Below are 16,807 nucleotides of genomic sequence, written 5' to 3'. Positions count from 1 at the left end.
TATGGATCTCATGCTTACATCGGATAGTTCTTAAGCTTGAAAAAACGTTTTATATTGTGGGACAGAGGGAGTAGCAAAATCCTTTTATTTTCCTTCACTACAGATGATGTATACGCATGTCACAGCACGCATGCTTACCGGTCTCCGTGACACATGAATGTAATTATTTGACAATGACAAAAAGAACGAGAGAACGAATAGGAATTAGAAGTCACCCGTCGTCACTTTTTAGGAGAAACTCCATAGGTGAGATTCGAACCTGGGCTGGCCACATCCCCATTAGGTATTGTCTACTAGTTGGCCCTGGCTCAGTTATCATTGTTTGACAATAAAAACAGGTCAATGAATCTCACAAAAGTCTATACAAAAAAAAAGTCTATACCTAAAGGAATATCATAATCCTGTTTGACCAGCTTGTTTTTGCATGTTCTATAGTTTGCTTGGTCCACTTTGCTTATTTTGTGATTTTTGTTACTGCATCGAAGTATAAAGTATAACACAGTAAAGACCGCCAACCACAAACTAAGCCCAAGACAACAATCACTTAGGTTCACGAAAGTGTTGTTCGGAACCTTGAGGCCTACAAACTAATTTTTTGTAAACTTGGCAAAAGATAGTATATGTAAGTTTTGAAATGTACCAAAAACTTGCAAGTTAGGAGCAGAAAAATTGTTGCAATGCAAATTTTTTAACTACATATTGTGATTTTCACAAGGTTACACATGATCATATTATTTACGGGAGTTACAAGAGCAACCAATATGTGATATGATTTGTGTTATGTTTAGAAAAACTAGTACATATATGTCAGGTTGCAAATATGTGCTTTCAACTTACAAATAGAGTCGTGCCCTCACAAGGCACAAATCTACCATCCATCAAAAGACAAGTCACAACTCAACCACACATGAAAAGGTTGTCCTCCACTTTCTTTGTTTACCATGTGATAACGTCTAATGCTTGCCGCATCAGCTATAATTAAGTGTGATTTTCACAAGTTGAGGATAATTATTTCCCATCTTCTGATCAGCAGGTACAACTCCATCATTTGTTAAAGTGTATTGTGAAGAGGTTAACTTGGGCATTAATTTTTTGAAGGTTTTAGTTTGACCAACAATGTAGGTCCAAAACAGTTCCCAAAATAAAAATGCAAGTCCAAAACCGGCAAAGATAAAAAAAATATACTAGATGTATCCAGGGCTTTAGGCTCCGCCCTGCTTGTTCTCTTTTATATTTTTTTATTATTATGTGGATCTTTTTATTTTAGAAAAAGTTTTATGTAGTAACTCATCAAGTATAGTTTGAGCACAAATTACATACACAAACAAAAGAACTTGTAAAATAAAACAAAGCTGAAAACTAGTCGCCTGACATATGACGAATTTCATTTCAAAATGCATTTCTACATTTTTCTTATAAATATTAAGACAGTTTCACCAACCAACTCTTCTTTTTCCCACGTCAAGTTTAACACTATATGTTAAGGATTGGAGTACCATCTCTATTATGATTATCATGTTTTATCTACCGTTTTATGGATTAAAGTTAATGGAAAATTGTTCAAATATTCAACTATATGTGCAAGTGATTATTCGTTAAAGCTAGGTCAGCCACTTCACGGTAGGTCATCCTCTTGTTGGTGGAAACACGGCAGTACCTCTCCTTCCAAAGATTCCAAAGTGAATATACCATTGTATCAGTACGCTCTACCACGCTCCATCCCGAGGCATTGGCAAGGATACCCTCACACCACAAGTTGATGGAAATTTCAGCATCTGGCGAGCTCGGGTTAAGCATCCCTTCAGCGGCATTGATAGTCCTCCAAACCTACTCTGAGAATGGGCAATATATGCACGACGGTCTCCTTGGATGCAAAGCAAAGGTGACTGGTAGGATTATGGGGGCCATCCACGAATTGCCAAATTCTTCATTGTGAGGATTCTCCTGTGTAGAACCAGCCAGGCAAAGAGACTGCATTTGGGGTGGCTTGAGCTTTCCAAACCTTAGCAGGGCAAAATGGCCCCGGGCGACTAGAGAACTGCACCAAGTAGGCAGATTTGGTGGAGTATTCCCCAAAGCTCGTCAATTCCAATGGATGAGTCCGAACGAAAGGGGTCAATATCTGGGCCCTGCAAAAGCTACCAAATGTCGAGGAATTCGTGAAGCTAGTCCACGATGCTCAAAAGGGCAATGGCACTAATCCATCTATCCCCTCAATGTCATAAAAGAGTGTTCTATTTTTCCTTGCCACAATCTTGTATAGCTCAGGAGCGCGGTTGCATAGGGGAGAATCCCGGATCCATTCACTGTTCCAAAAGTTGGGACGTTTCCCATGTCTGATGGTGATAGTAGTTGAGGCTCGAAAGAGCGCCATGTCAGAGTCGCTGCAGGGCAGCTTGGCGCCTACCCATGGTCGGTCGGGGACAACCCACGCATACCACGGACACCTCTGGCGCAAGGCCCGACCAAAACGATCTAGATCAGCCACCCCAAGACCTCCCAAGTCTTTAGGGGTATACACAATCTTCTAATGGACCACGGAGAGACAACTGTTGGCGTTCTCACAGTCAGCATTGTTCCAAAAAAAATCATGGCCAACTTGTCCATCTTCTTGAGCATCCATCTGGGGAGCGGGGTGACCGCCAGGTGGTATAGCAGTGAGGACAGACTTTGCCAGATCGACCCACCCAGCCCGTGTTAGGTCTTTTCCCCTCCAACCAGGAATGCGAGCAACAAACTTGTTGATGAGTGGTAGCAAATCCACCTTCCGGTGGCGCCGAATGTGTAGGGGAAGACAGAGGTATTTGTCGGGGAAGGCAGCCAATTTAGCCGGGAAAACAAAGAGGGTGTCGGCATGGTCAATGTGCTCACAACGATTGGGAAAGACTTTAGTCTTGGTGAGGTACATCCTTAAGCCTGTGGCATCGCGAAGACATCCAGCATGTGGCAGGTGGCCGATAGCTCGTGCTTGCTTGGGTTGGCAAAACTTCTTGTGTCGTATGCGTAGAGGGAAGTTCTGAGTCTGGTCGTTCAATCCTGAACGGGCTTGAGAACTCCCAGGTCAGTAGACATGCACAAGATATGTTGAAGTGGGTCGATGGCGAGGATGAAAAGCATGGGTGATAGTGGTTCTCCCTGACGAAGGCCCCAAGAATGGTGGGCCGCTGGCCCAGAATCCCGTTTAGTAGCACGCGAGAGGTAGAGGATGATAGTGACTGTAAGTGCATCTAGTGCCACCCCTAATTGGTTTTGGAGTATTGACGACAAACTTACGAGGGTGATTTAAGTGCAACGAAATGTACCGGTGGTTCGCGAAGCATCTGGCTTACCGGTCACTAATGTGTTTCTGAGAATTGCAGGATAACACAGGTAGTAGTCCCTCATTGATTCGGTTTACCTACTGGACATGACCCCTAAAAATGTGTGAAGACATTGAAGACAATGGTGGTATGTGAAGATATTCACAACGAAGATTATGACTTGAGAAGACATTCACGTGAAGACTATGGAGTGCGAAGACATAGTTGTTTCGTAGTTTCCTTTTCTTCTTTGTTGAGTCATAGGAACCACCGTACTGTTAAGTGGGGTCCAAGTGAACAAAGTCAGAGTGACTGATGTGATGCTCAACAAAATCCTATGTCTTCGAGCGAAGACAATGAGAGCAAATCTTATCCAGAGTTGAATGAGTCAGCTTTACTTGTAGCCCAAGTCAAGCTGCTGCGTGTGTTTGAAATTTGACCGTTAGACACGTGTCAGTTCCTTAGTGACCCAGGGTCATTTCGGACAAATCAGGTCGGGTTGCCTCCTGGCTATAAATAGCCCACCCCTACACCATAAATTGGTGGCTGCTCAGAGTTAGTGCACGACTTTTGTCGTTTGAGAGCAACCCACCTCTGAAGCATTTGAGAGAGAGATCCTTGCGAAGACAAAGCCCAAAACACCCAGAGCCAAAAGTGTTAGGCATCACTGATGTATTTCTGTCCGCGTGATCACTATTGTTGTTTGGCTTCATACTATCTTCCATCCTGATCTATACTACCTAGCTGCTAAGTCTTCGTGCTTTCACTTCATTACTCTCTTGTCTATGGCTTGTCTAGTGTAGTCTACTTTTCGCTGCATATCAATAGGTTCATTTCTATCGTTTGTCTTTAAAGCCCCTGTGTTTTGAAGACTTTCATAAAAATCGCCTATTCACCCCCCTTTAGTCGATAACTAGCACTTTCAGTTGGTATCAGAGCAAGGTGCTCCCTTGTTCTGTGTGATTCGGTTTAACCACCTGGAGTTTTAGCAATGTCGACTGCAGGGATAATCAAAGTCTCCGCTGCGTGCCCTGTCTTCGATGACACTGATTACCCCTACTGGAAGAATAAGATGCGCATGCATCTTGAAGCTATTGATGTCGACCTCTGGTATGTCGTCAAGAACGGCGTTCCCAAGGCCGGTGAAGGTGTCACCCCTGCTGATGTCAAGAAGTTCATTCAACTGGATTCTACTTCCAAGAACATCATCTGTGGTCATCTGACCAAAGGACAGTATGGCCATGTGAGTGCTCTGGAAACTTCGAAGCTAGTCTAGGACTGGCTCTCCAAGGTCAACGAAGGCGTCTCAACTCAGAGAGACTCAAGGATCAGTGTTCTTCGCAACCTCTTCAACCGCTTCAAGAGAAACGACAATGAGAATGTCCAGCTCATGTTTGATCGCCTCACTGATATCACAAATGAGCTTCATGCACTTGGCGCCACTGAGATCACCAAGCATGAAATCGTCAAGACACTCCTGAGATCACTTGACAGCTCGTTTGACACCCTAACCCTGATGATTCAAGAATGCCCTGACTACAAGACTCCCAATCCGTCTGACATACTTGAGAGGCTCAACACACATGAGTTCCAGTTATCTGAGAAAAGAGATATCTATGGTCCCAACTATGGCCGAACTCGCGCTTTGAAGGCAAAGGCCTTTTCCTCATCTGAAGAAGAATCTGACTTCAGTTCTGGGGATCCTGAAGACATTGGAAAGGAGCTTGCTATGCTTGTGAAGAAGTCCCAGAAATTCACCAAGAAGAAAGGCTTCAGAAAGTCTTCAAGATCCAGCTCAAGAAATGATGAAGTTTCTACTCATGACCACAAGAAGAGAACATGCCACAAGTGCAAGAAACCTGGTCATTACATCTTTGAGTGTCCACAGTGGGACAATGAGAACAAGAAGTAGAAGAAGAGCAAGGAATATGATTCTGATGACAAGAAGAAGAAGAAGAAATCATCAAAGTCTTCTTTCAAGTCTTCGTCCAAGTCTTCATCACACAAGAAAAGTTCATCTGGCAAGGCTCGTGCTTTTGTTGGCAAGGAGAATGATTCCGAGGAGGAGTCAGCTTCTGAGGAGGCTGAGGTGGAGTCTGAGGAGGAGTCCGACTCTGGCGTTGCCAGTCTGGCTCTAGCCACAGCCTACGTTGCCAAGTCCATTTTCAACACTGAAGACAATGGCTCCGTTACCAACGCTGATGCTAATGACAAGGATGACTCTGCCCCCACCTACTGCTTCATGGCATGTGGTGCCAGGTAAACTCACACGATGCTTACTTTCAAACATCAAGTGAAGATGACTCTGAATGTGAATCCAAACCTAGCTACAAAACACTTGCTAAAATTGCAACTAAACAACATAAAGCTATGGAACATATTAAAAAATTGTTAGACAAAAGCGATGACCCGTTGGACGCGGAAATGACCCGATCTTAGTCCTTAATTGAAGACATAAAAAATCTTCATGTTAAGTACGAGGAACTTGAAAGTCGTCATGAAACGCTCTCAACAACTCATGAAAAGCTTTCCTACGATTATCTTCAAAGGAAGCAAGAACTTGAGAAATTGAGAGCTGCTCATGAAGATCTTCAAAAAGAGAACGAGTCACTTCACGCTCAACAGATCAGTCCCGCTTAGGAAGGATTTGAACCACCATGTCTAAAATGCCTTGAGCGTGATAACGATACTTCTGTTGCTGAATGTTCCACTACTGCTACTGTTGCAATATCTTCAACTGCTGATGTGGTAACTAACCCCTCTGCTGAGGATGCCACTACTATTGCTGATGAAAATGTCAGGCTGAAGACATTGCTTGAGACAGGAATGTACAAAAGTCTCAAAGGGCATCAGACAATATGTGATGTCCTCAAAAAGCAGATTCTGAATCGAAACCCTAGGAAAGAGGGTGTTGGGTTCGAGAGGAAAATGAATGTTGATGGTTCTTACTGGAAGCCTGAGCAGTACCCCAAAACCACATGGGTTGCTGCAAAGGGACCTTCAGTGGATCCATCCACCTTATCTGGCTTCACTTGTGCTAACCCGATTATCATTGATGAATCCTTTGATGCAAACTATAAACTGTTTAAGAATCATAATGGTGAAGAGTTTGCCAGGTATATTGGTACTAACTGCAGGAATGGGCCACCTATGAAGAAGATCTGGGTACCCAAAAGTTGTCTTGAGAATCTTCCAGTGAATGTCATCATGACACCACCTGGGAAGAAGACAAACCCCAGACCAAAGGCTTCATATGGTCCAAAGGCTTCATACAGACAGAGGAGTCAACAGAGTCACCCTAACGCCAATGTTTTGCAGGGAAATCATACTCAGACCTATGAATATGAGCGTGTTTCCTCAAACCGCTATGTTCATAAAACTAAGAACTTTTCTGCTTATTCATATGAGTATTATTCACCTCCTGCAAGGCTATTTGCTAGGGCTCCAAAGCCGATGTTCTCATATGTTGCACTTAGACTCATTGCTTCGAAGCCACCCCTGAAAATGTGGGTGGTTAAGAAAACTTAACTCTCTTTTGCAGGGAAAGGTCTCCAGCCGGAAATCAAAGGCTTCTGATGCTTATGCTGGGGACCTAAAACATCTAGTGGGGCGCAAGATAAAATGCCCAAATGGTCTTACTATGTATTTTGTTCCTGAATCTCTTGCCAATCATCCTATCAGCCCTAACCTGGATCTGAGCTTTGATAATCCGCTTGTTCGTCAAATGTTTATGCTTCACAATACCCTTGGTGAAGCCTATCCCCCTAACTGTACTGTAGGGTATGACACCACATGCTTTAGAATGGATTACGGACAGTGGATGCACTAATCACATGACTGGTGATCGAAGTCTTCTCATGGACTCAACCTTACGTCCATCTGACAAGAGTCACATCACATTTGCTCACACTGGTAAAAGCAAGGTATTGGGTCTAGGTAGAGTTGCAATCTCAAAGGATCAACACATGGATAAAGTGATGCTTGTTGAATCCCTTGGTTTCAACTTAATGTCTGTCTCAATGCTTTGTGATTTGAACATGATTGTGATATTTGGAAAATATCGTTGCCTTGTTCTAATGGAGTCTGACAAGTCTCTAGTCTTTGAAGGATATCGAAAAGATGATCTGTATATGGTAGATTTCTCAGCAGGACCACAGTTGGCCGTATGTCTTCTAGCAAAAGCTTCAGAGTGCTGGCTTTGGCATCGAAGGCTAGGGCTTGCTGGCATGAGGAACTTGTACACTCTCGCGAAGAAGAAACATGTCGTTGGCATCGAGGGCGTCAAGTTCAAGAAAGATCATATGTGTGGTGCCTACGAAGCTGGAAAGATGACAAGGGCCAAGCATCCCTCGAAGACAATCATGACGACATCTCAACCCTTCGAGCTGCTTCACATGGACTTATTTGGTCCTACTCACTACTCTACTCTTACTACCACTGCTTGCCTCTATGGCTTCGTCATTGTTGATGATTATTCAAGATATACATGGGTGCATATAATCCACTACAAGAATGAAGTGCAGGATGTCTTCAGACGTTTTGCCAATCGTGCCATGACGAACTATGGCATCAAGATCAAGCACATCAGAAGTGACAACGGCACAGAGTTCAAGAACACCGGCCTCGACCTTTACCTTGATACATTAGGCATCACTCATGAGTTCTCTGCTCCATACACACCTCAGTAGAATGGCATCGTGGAGCGCAAGAACAAAACACTCATTGAGATGGCTCGAACGATGCTTGATGAGTACAAGACTCCAAGGAAGTTCTGGCATGAAGCTATTGATACTGCATGCCACGTCATCAACCGTGTTTATCTTCACAAGCTTCTGAAGAAGACATCTTATGAGCTCCTGACTGGTAAGAAGCCAAACGCAAGCTACTTCAGAGTATTTGGTGCTAGGTGTTGGATCAAGGATCCACATCACACTTCAAAATTTGCACCGAAAGCACATGAAGGTTTTATGCTTGGTTATGGAAAGGATTCGCACTCCTACAGAGTCTTTAACCTCTTTCACTATAAAGTGGTTGAAACTGTGGATGTGTGGTTCGATGAGCCTAACGGCTCGCAAAGAGAGCACCTGCCAAATGTGCTAGATGAAGTCCCACCTAGTGAATCCATCAAGCTCATGGGAACTAGAGAAATCATACCTTCAGAGGCACAGGCTGAAGAGGAACTTATCATTTCTGCGCCTAATCAACCCGAAGACACTGCTTAGCCTGAAGCCAATGCTCAAAATGAAGACAATGATCAGCAAGAGCAAAATCTTCGTCCAGTTCATACTCGTGTTGCAAATGAAGTATAGATTGAGAAGATAATTGATAGCATCAATGCACCTGGTCCACTCACTCGTTCAAGAGCAACACAGCTATCAAATTTCTGTAGGCACTTTGCATTTGTCTCAATATCTGAACCCAAGAAAGTTGTTGAAGCCTTCATGGAACCTGAATGGATTCAAGTTATGCAAGAAGAGCTTCAACAGTTTGAGCTGAACAATGTGTGGGAATTAGTCAATCGTCTTGATCCTCGCAAGCACAACATCATAGGCACCAAATGGATCTATCGCAACAAACAACATGAGCATGGTCAAGTTGTCAGAAACAAGGCTCGTCTTGTTGCTCAAGGATACACTCAAGTTGAAGGGATTGACTTCGATGAAACATTTGCTCCCGTGGCTAGTCTTGAAGCCATTCGCATACTGCTAGCTGATACGTATCCGTCATATCTACTTTTCCAAACACTTTTGCCCTTGTTTTGGACTCTAACTTGCATGATTTGAATGGAACTAACCCGGACTGACGCTGTTTTCAGCAAACTTTCCATGGTGTTATTTATGTGCAGAAACAAAAGTTCTCGGAATGACCTGAAACTCCACGGAACGTCTATTTGGAAATAATAAAAAATCCTTGCAAAAGATGAAGACCAGGGGCCCACACCCTGTCCACGAGGGTGGGGGGCGCCCCCCTAGGGCGCGCCCCCTACCTCGTGGGCCCCCTGGAGCTCCTCCGACCTCAACTCCAACTCTATATATTTGCTTTCGGGGAGAAAAAAATCAGAGAGAAGAATTCATCGCGTTTTACGATACAGAGCCATCGCCAAGCCCTAAAACCTCTCGGGAGGGCTGATCTGGAGTCCGTTCGGGGCTCCGGAGAGGGGGATTCGTCGCCATTGTCATCATCAACCATCCTCCATCACCAATTTCATGATGCTCACCGCCGTGCGTGAGTAATTCCATTGTAGGCTTGCTAGACGGTGATGGGTTGGATGAGATCTATCATGTAATCGAGTTAGTTTTGTTAGGGTTTGATCCCTAGTATCCACTATGTTCTGAGATTGATGTTGCTATGACTTTGCTATGCTTAATGCTTGTCACTAGGGCCCGAGTGCCATGATTTCAGATCTGAACCTATTATGTTTTCATGAATATATGTGAGTTCTTGATCCTATCTTGCAAGTCTATAGTCACCTACTATGTGTTATGATCCGGCAACCCCGAAGTGACAATAATCGAGACCACTCCCGGTGATGACCATAGTTTGAGGAGTTCATGTATTCACTATGTGCTAATGCTTTGTTCCGGTACTCTATTAAAAGGAGGCCTTAATATCCCTTAGTTTCCATTAGGACCCCGCTGCCACGGGAGGGTAGGACAAAAGATGCCATGCAAGTTCTTTTCCATAAGCACATATGACTATATTCGGAATACATGCCTACATTACATTGATGAATTGGAGCTAGTTCTGTGTCACCCTATGTTATGACCGTTACATGATGAACCGCATCCGGCATAATTCTCCATCACCGATCCAATGCCTACGAGCTTTTCATATATTGTTCTTCGCTTACTTACTTTTCCGTTGCTACTGTTACAATCACTACAAAACACCAAAAATATTATTTTTGCTACTGTTACCTTTGTTACCGTCACCACTACTATCATATTACTTTGCTACTAGATACTTTGCTGCAGATATTAAGTTATCCAGGTGTGGCTGAATTGACAACTCAGTTGCTAATACTTGAGAATATTCTTTGGCTCCCCTTGTGTCGAATCAATAAATTTGGGTTGAATACTCTACCCTCGAAAACTGTTGCGATCCCCTATACTTGTGGGTTATCACTAGCCTATGCCAACCATCACAACATTCTTCTGTATCAAATGGATGTGAAGAGTGCCTTCCTCAATGGCAAGATTGAATAAGAAGTGTATGTTGCACAACCACCTGGTTTTGAAGATCCAAAACATCCTGATATGGTATACAAGCTCAACAAGGCACTGTATGGCCTCAAACAAGCCCCTCGTGCTTGGTATGACACACTCAAAGACTTCCTGAAGAGCAAAGGCTTCAAACCTGGTTCTCTAGATCCTACACTCTTCACGAAGACATATGATGGAGAACTGTTTGTGTGCCAAATCTATGTGGATGACATTATCTTCGGCTGCACCGACAAGAGATACAGTGATGAGTTTGGGCACATGATGCAAGAGCAATATCAGATGTCCATGATGGGTGAGCTGAAGTTCTTCCTTGGTCTTGAAATTCGTCAGCAGAGCAACGACATCTTCATATCTCAAAAGAAACACCTCAAAGATTGCCTGAAGAAGTTTGGAATGCAAGATTGCAAAGGATACACGACGCCAATGCCAACCAAAAGTCATCTGAGTCCCGACGCCAATGGTAAAGAGTTTGATCAAAAGGTATACCGCTCCATGATTGGTTCTTTACTCTACTTATGTGCATCTAGGCCAGATATAATGCTTAGTGTTTGCATGTGTGCCCGATTCCAAGCGGCACCAAAGGAATCGCATCACTTAGCTGTGAAGCGAATTCTTCGATATTTGGCTTACACCCCAACGCTAGGATTATGGTATCCAAAGGGCTCAGAGTTTGATCTAGTTGGATTCTCAGATGCTGATTATGCTGGTGACAAGGTTGATCGCAAGTCCACATCAGGCACATGTCACTTTCTGGAACGATCACTTGTCTGTTGGTCTTCAAAGAAGCAGAACTGTGTATCTCTCTCCACTGCTGAATCTGAATACATTGCTGCTGGATCTTGCTGCGATCAGCTTCTGTGGATGAAGAAAACACTCAAGGACTATGGTATCCACCTGAAGCATGTGCCACTCTACTGCGACAATGAGAGCGCCATCGAGATTGCCAACAACCCAGTTCAGCACTCGAAGATCAAGCACATTGAAATTCATCATCACTTTCTCAGAGATCACGTCATGAAGGAAGATATTGATATCATTCACGTCAACACTGAAGAGCAATTGGCAGATATCTTCACAAAGCCCTTGGATGAGAAAAGGTTTTGCAAGTTGCGGTCTGAGCTAAATATCTTAGAATCCTCAAATGTCCTGTGATTGGACACACATCCTAACACTTATGCATGTTGATGACTTAGATGTGCAACACACGAAGTAACGTATATCTTCAATCAATGAAGACATACACTCTAAGTGTGAATACATTAACGCGGAATTTGACTTCGGAGCACCACGATAATTGTGCGCCATGTCTGGGTCTAATACTTCCTATACGGTGGGTAACGCCACCACCAAACCTTTGTTTGAAGTATTTCATTTGGCGTCTCATTTGCAAAGTCTTCGCATTTGATTTGTCTTCAACATTGATTTAACTTCATGTTTATCTTCGCAATGTTGATTTGGTCTTATACTGATATATGTACATATACTTGTGTTCTGTCCTCTACAACATTCACTTATAGCTATGTCTTCTTATTTGAATCTTTTTATCTAAGTGAATGTGATCGGACCCTAACCCCTTCTATGCTTTTATCTCAGATTCTATCTATCCAAATCATATGCATTCTATTGAAACAGTCGAATGTCTTCTCTGCATCCTTGTCAGCAGAAGATAAAGAGACAAAAGTTGAATCTGTTTTAATGCTATGTCCTTATTGCCTGAAACCCGGAGAAGCCGGAACGACCACCCGACAGTCCAGGCGTGCGTGGGAACATGGAACAACTTCCAATGTGTTGCATGCTTGCCACGTGTCCTTCAGATGTGAACCGCCAGGGGCACCTGCATAATTACGTTGTGCAATCCCTTTCCTTATATATACACAACTCACCGCGGTCATAACCGATTCTTCCACCTCGCCACCTCGCACAAACCCTAGTGCCTCCGCTAGCTCGCGTCGCCGGAGACGAAGCGCTTAGCTGTCGCGACTTCTCCGACGCCATCCTCACGCCGGCCGCGGACCTCGTCCTCTCCGCTGCCGCCGTAGGTGTCTTCCACCGCCAAGTTAGGGCATGGGAGATTGAAATGCTCGACCTCCTTCTCAACTTCGTCTAGCAGTTCTTCGTGCGGTAATTAAATCTTACTTTTACTGCCTTTTTGATCCATCTGATCCATCCACTTTACCCAAAAGTGGTTTCTTAACTTCCATATCTGGATCTATCTTGTTCTGAATCTCATATATTGCCTAGCATATTCACTTATGCTTCACAACTAGTTAGATTCCTCATTTCTACTTATTCTTGGATTCGTACAAATCTGGAACCAACTCTCACCAAATAAGTGAATGTCTTCGCGCTATGAGGTCAATGTCTTCAAACTGATTTATCTTCAAAATCTTCTGAGAATGCATCTGACCTCTTCCCCTTCCCTCACACCTCTAATGCTGTCACAGGTACATATCCGTGGGAGAATCCCTTGGTTCTCATAGTCTGCATTCATTTGCAGAATTCTTACAACGACACATCAATTCTCCTGAAGCCAGTTCCTGTCTGACCAGCAAAAGGAAGCCATTCACAGTTTTGAAGCCATTCATCTTGAATACAATGGCTACAGAGAAGTCAGCTAGAAAGGGCAGTAGACAGCGCCGAGGAGATACATCTAAGGACTTACCTCCTGATCTGTATGAATTGTACAAGACAGACCCTGAAGAGAGCTATGGCCAGCGCAAGACTCGAATCCAATGGATTCGAAGATATTGGGCGGAACAATGGTTTCTATACAGATATGTGACTGCTGAGTATGCGGAGAAGAATGCCATCAAGCGACCGTGGGGAGATATTCTCTACAAAAATCTTCAACCCAAGTCCAAGTCCGAAGCCATTGCTCAAGGCTTCTACCCTTGCAAGGTCCGAGGACCACAGCCTGAGAATGCCGACCCATCCTCTCTGCTATGGTGTCGCGATGACAATCTGTTCAAGCGCAACTATAAGTTTGCCAAAGATTCTGCTGTGAAAAACAAGAAAAATCTTGGGTGCGACTTCAACCCTGCTCCGTATGCTCCAAGGGCTAATGGCACACGTGATGCTAACCCCAATGTCATCGGCCCCTTTGACAACTTTGATGGTCTCCTCTCTTACATTGCTGCTCAGAGGGCCACTGTGGAGCAATCAGGTGATGATGCAGATTCTGATGAAGCGCCAGCTCCACCTAAGACGCAAAAGCAGAAGAAATCAAAGGCTTCAAAGCCCCCCGCCGCACCAAAAGCTTCGCGTGCGAAGCCGTTGGCAACTGCTCCTCCTGCATCCAGTATGCAATCTAAAGATCTTTCTTGTGTGTCCAAGAAGACGGAGAAGCCCAAGAAGAAGAAGCCCATGAAGATTTCTGGGCATGACCTAACTCCAGCTGCCGTTCTGAGGAACGAAGATGAAACCATCGATTTGTCAAGCAACGAAGATCTTGGTGATGATGCTCTTGAGCTACTGATAAAGAGCAAGCAAGAGGCGGAGATCTTCAATGATCTGCCCCTCTTTGATGTGGATATCTTGAATAACTTCATCGATGAGTGGTTTGACAACCCCAGCCTCAGCATTGATGATCTTCAGCTGCCAGTTGATATCAGCGTCACCTTCCATGGAGCCATTGCTAATGAGCTGGCTCTAGCTCAGAAGATCGTTGAGCTGAAGAACAAAATTGACTATGAGAAGGCTCAATTCAAGAAGCACATGGCCAAGCTCAGTGTGGCTGATGTGCAAAGCTTCAAGCAGATGCTGCATGACCTCAAGGAAGAGTTTCATAAGAAACGTGAGGAAGCAAAAGGTTCAAGAGAGCGGATGAAATACTTCGCAGTGAAATGTGTTCAAGCTCACAATGAGGCAGAAAAGCGCAAGGCTCTTGGGCTCTAGGCATCGACTCCAAGATGGCTGCCAAACTGAAAAAGAAGCCTGTTGTGGCCCAAGCTGAAGCATCAAGCCAGGAAGCACCTCGCATTGTCTTCCCTGCCAGCATGACAGGCTCAAAGCCTAGGTCCCCACAGCAGCTTCAGAGCTGAAGAAAACAAGGGAAGCTGAGGCTGAAGCCAAGAAGCGCAAGCACAAGAATGCCTCTGATGGTGCTCCATCAACAAAGAAGCCGAAGACAAAGTCTTCGCGGAAAGAACGTGCTGGTGCCACATAGCCACTTGTTGTTGAGCCCATCTCAGTTGCTCGTCCTGCCTCCACCAACCAAGAGCGTCGTCTTGTTGTACACGAGCCTGCTTCCACAGAGGCTCATGGAGATAAAGAAGTTCCAGTTGTTGACTCCATCACAGCTGAAGACATTGATCGTGAAGACAATGTATATGATGATGAAGTCCTTCCTCAAATCGAGCACCAACCGGTATCATCGCCTGTTCTTACGAACAGTGAACTCATCAGCATTGGTCGTCCCTTGACGCCAATTGCTCAGGATGCATCATGGGCCGATCGCCCTCAAGACTCCCCCATTCAAGATGAAACCCCAAGAACTCCACCACCTCAAGTCACCTCTCCGGTGCTTGACGACGACAATTACATGGTGCAGACCACTCCATCACCACAAGCGTCGCCCGCTTTCCGCAGGCTTCGCAAAGGCCCTAGGCCACAGGTCGCCATGCCGAGCATTCCAGAAGGAGATGTGCAACACAACTCAGTAGCATGTCAAGTGTTTCCTGAAGCCACTCCAACTGCGAATGTCTCTGAGTCCGAAGCAAAAGCTGCTGAAGACATTCCGGCTGCATCAGCCGATGACAATCAAGAACCAAGAGAAGAAGAAAGAGTTGCCACACCCCCTGTCACTCAAGAAGCTGTTCTCGAGGAGAACGAGTCAGTGCCCGACCCTCCTGTTATTGAAACGGGGGTTGAAAACATTGAGGCGGCCACAAACAACACTGTTGAAGCCAATGACGTTGTCATTATGGCGCCTGAAGGTAATGTTGCTCCTGAAGCCAGTGTGCAACTTGAAGCCCCGGTCCATACCGATGCTGCAGTTCCACCACCAAGGCCTCACACAATTGAGCAGGCCTATAATCGTGGAGAACTTGTCACTGTCCGATGGCCTATTCTGGTTCCTCCTCCTGCTCCCGGACCACAATTTGACTACCATGTGGAGCACAGGCCTCAGGTCCAGAAGCCAAAGCCCAGACTACCAAGATTCCCCGGTGCTGCAACATCGCCAGGCTCATTCAATGTAAACAGCTTCAGGGCACACAACAAATTCTTTAACAGTGCCAAGAACCCATACTCAAAGCCAAGGATCTCGTCTGACCGTTTCTGGAGCTATCAGCAGCGCAGTTATTACTCATGTATCCTATACAATCAAGGGTGAATCATTCCTCACATGCGTCTGGATTGTGAAGCCATTGCTAGTCTGCCCTGCTTAGAAGAAGCTCTAGACTGTTTCAGAGATGCTGGTCTTCTGCCGTTCGTGACTGACAAAGAGCATTGGAATGAGGAGCTTCTGCTGCAATTCTATGCCACTCTACACATTCGTGGCTACAACAGGGATCCGAAGACTTGGGTCCTTGAGTGGATGGCAGGTGATGTGCACCATGAAGCCAAAGCTCAAGATATCATTGAGCTCACTTCCCTGCCCACTCCAGGTGAACTCTATGAACCTGGTTGTTAGCTACACCGAAATGCATTGGCGAGCATATTTCAGAAGCCTGCACCCAACATGAGTCAGATGCTCAGCATGATGAAGCCATTGCCCCAAGATGCCGAATATCCTAAGGAATTCTTTGTCGAAGACCTCGAGTATCTGCCCCGTACCATCTATCACATTGTAAGGCGAACTCTATGGCCCGTCAAAGGACATTCTCCTGCAGCCAAGCTTGAAGGCACGATGAAGACATTGGTGTTCTATATTCTCAATGGCATCAGCTTCAATGCTCAAGATTTCTTCATCAGGCAACTTGCTGCATCTGGAATTGATCTCTTTGGCCTGAAGTTTTATGCTCCATGGGTGATGCGCTTAATCAAGCTTCACTCTTTTGTCAACTATCAGCCCTCTGCGCGCAACCATCTTATCTTCTTGCCAGAGGTTGATATGTCCGTCGAAGCCATCTACCCTGAGCCTGCCAAGGAGCCAATTTATCTTCACAATGTCGATCGACAAAGCTTTTAGCAACCAATTGAGGGAGTTCTTGCTGCAACTCGTGTTTATCCTCTGGCTGGCAACACACGTGCACCTCATCGTGCAACTACTGAAGCCACTGAAAGCACCATTGCTCAAAGGCCTCGCAAGCGATCTCGTGTTCTCAATGACCGAGAGCTTCTTGT

The sequence above is a fragment of the Aegilops tauschii genome, chromosome 6 (genome assembly GCF_002575655.3).
Source record: "Aegilops tauschii subsp. strangulata cultivar AL8/78 chromosome 6, Aet v6.0, whole genome shotgun sequence".
NCBI classification, from domain to species: domain Eukaryota; kingdom Viridiplantae; phylum Streptophyta; class Magnoliopsida; order Poales; family Poaceae; genus Aegilops; species Aegilops tauschii.
The sequence above is the reverse complement of the archived record's forward strand: the minus strand, read 5'-3'. Positions refer to the sequence as shown.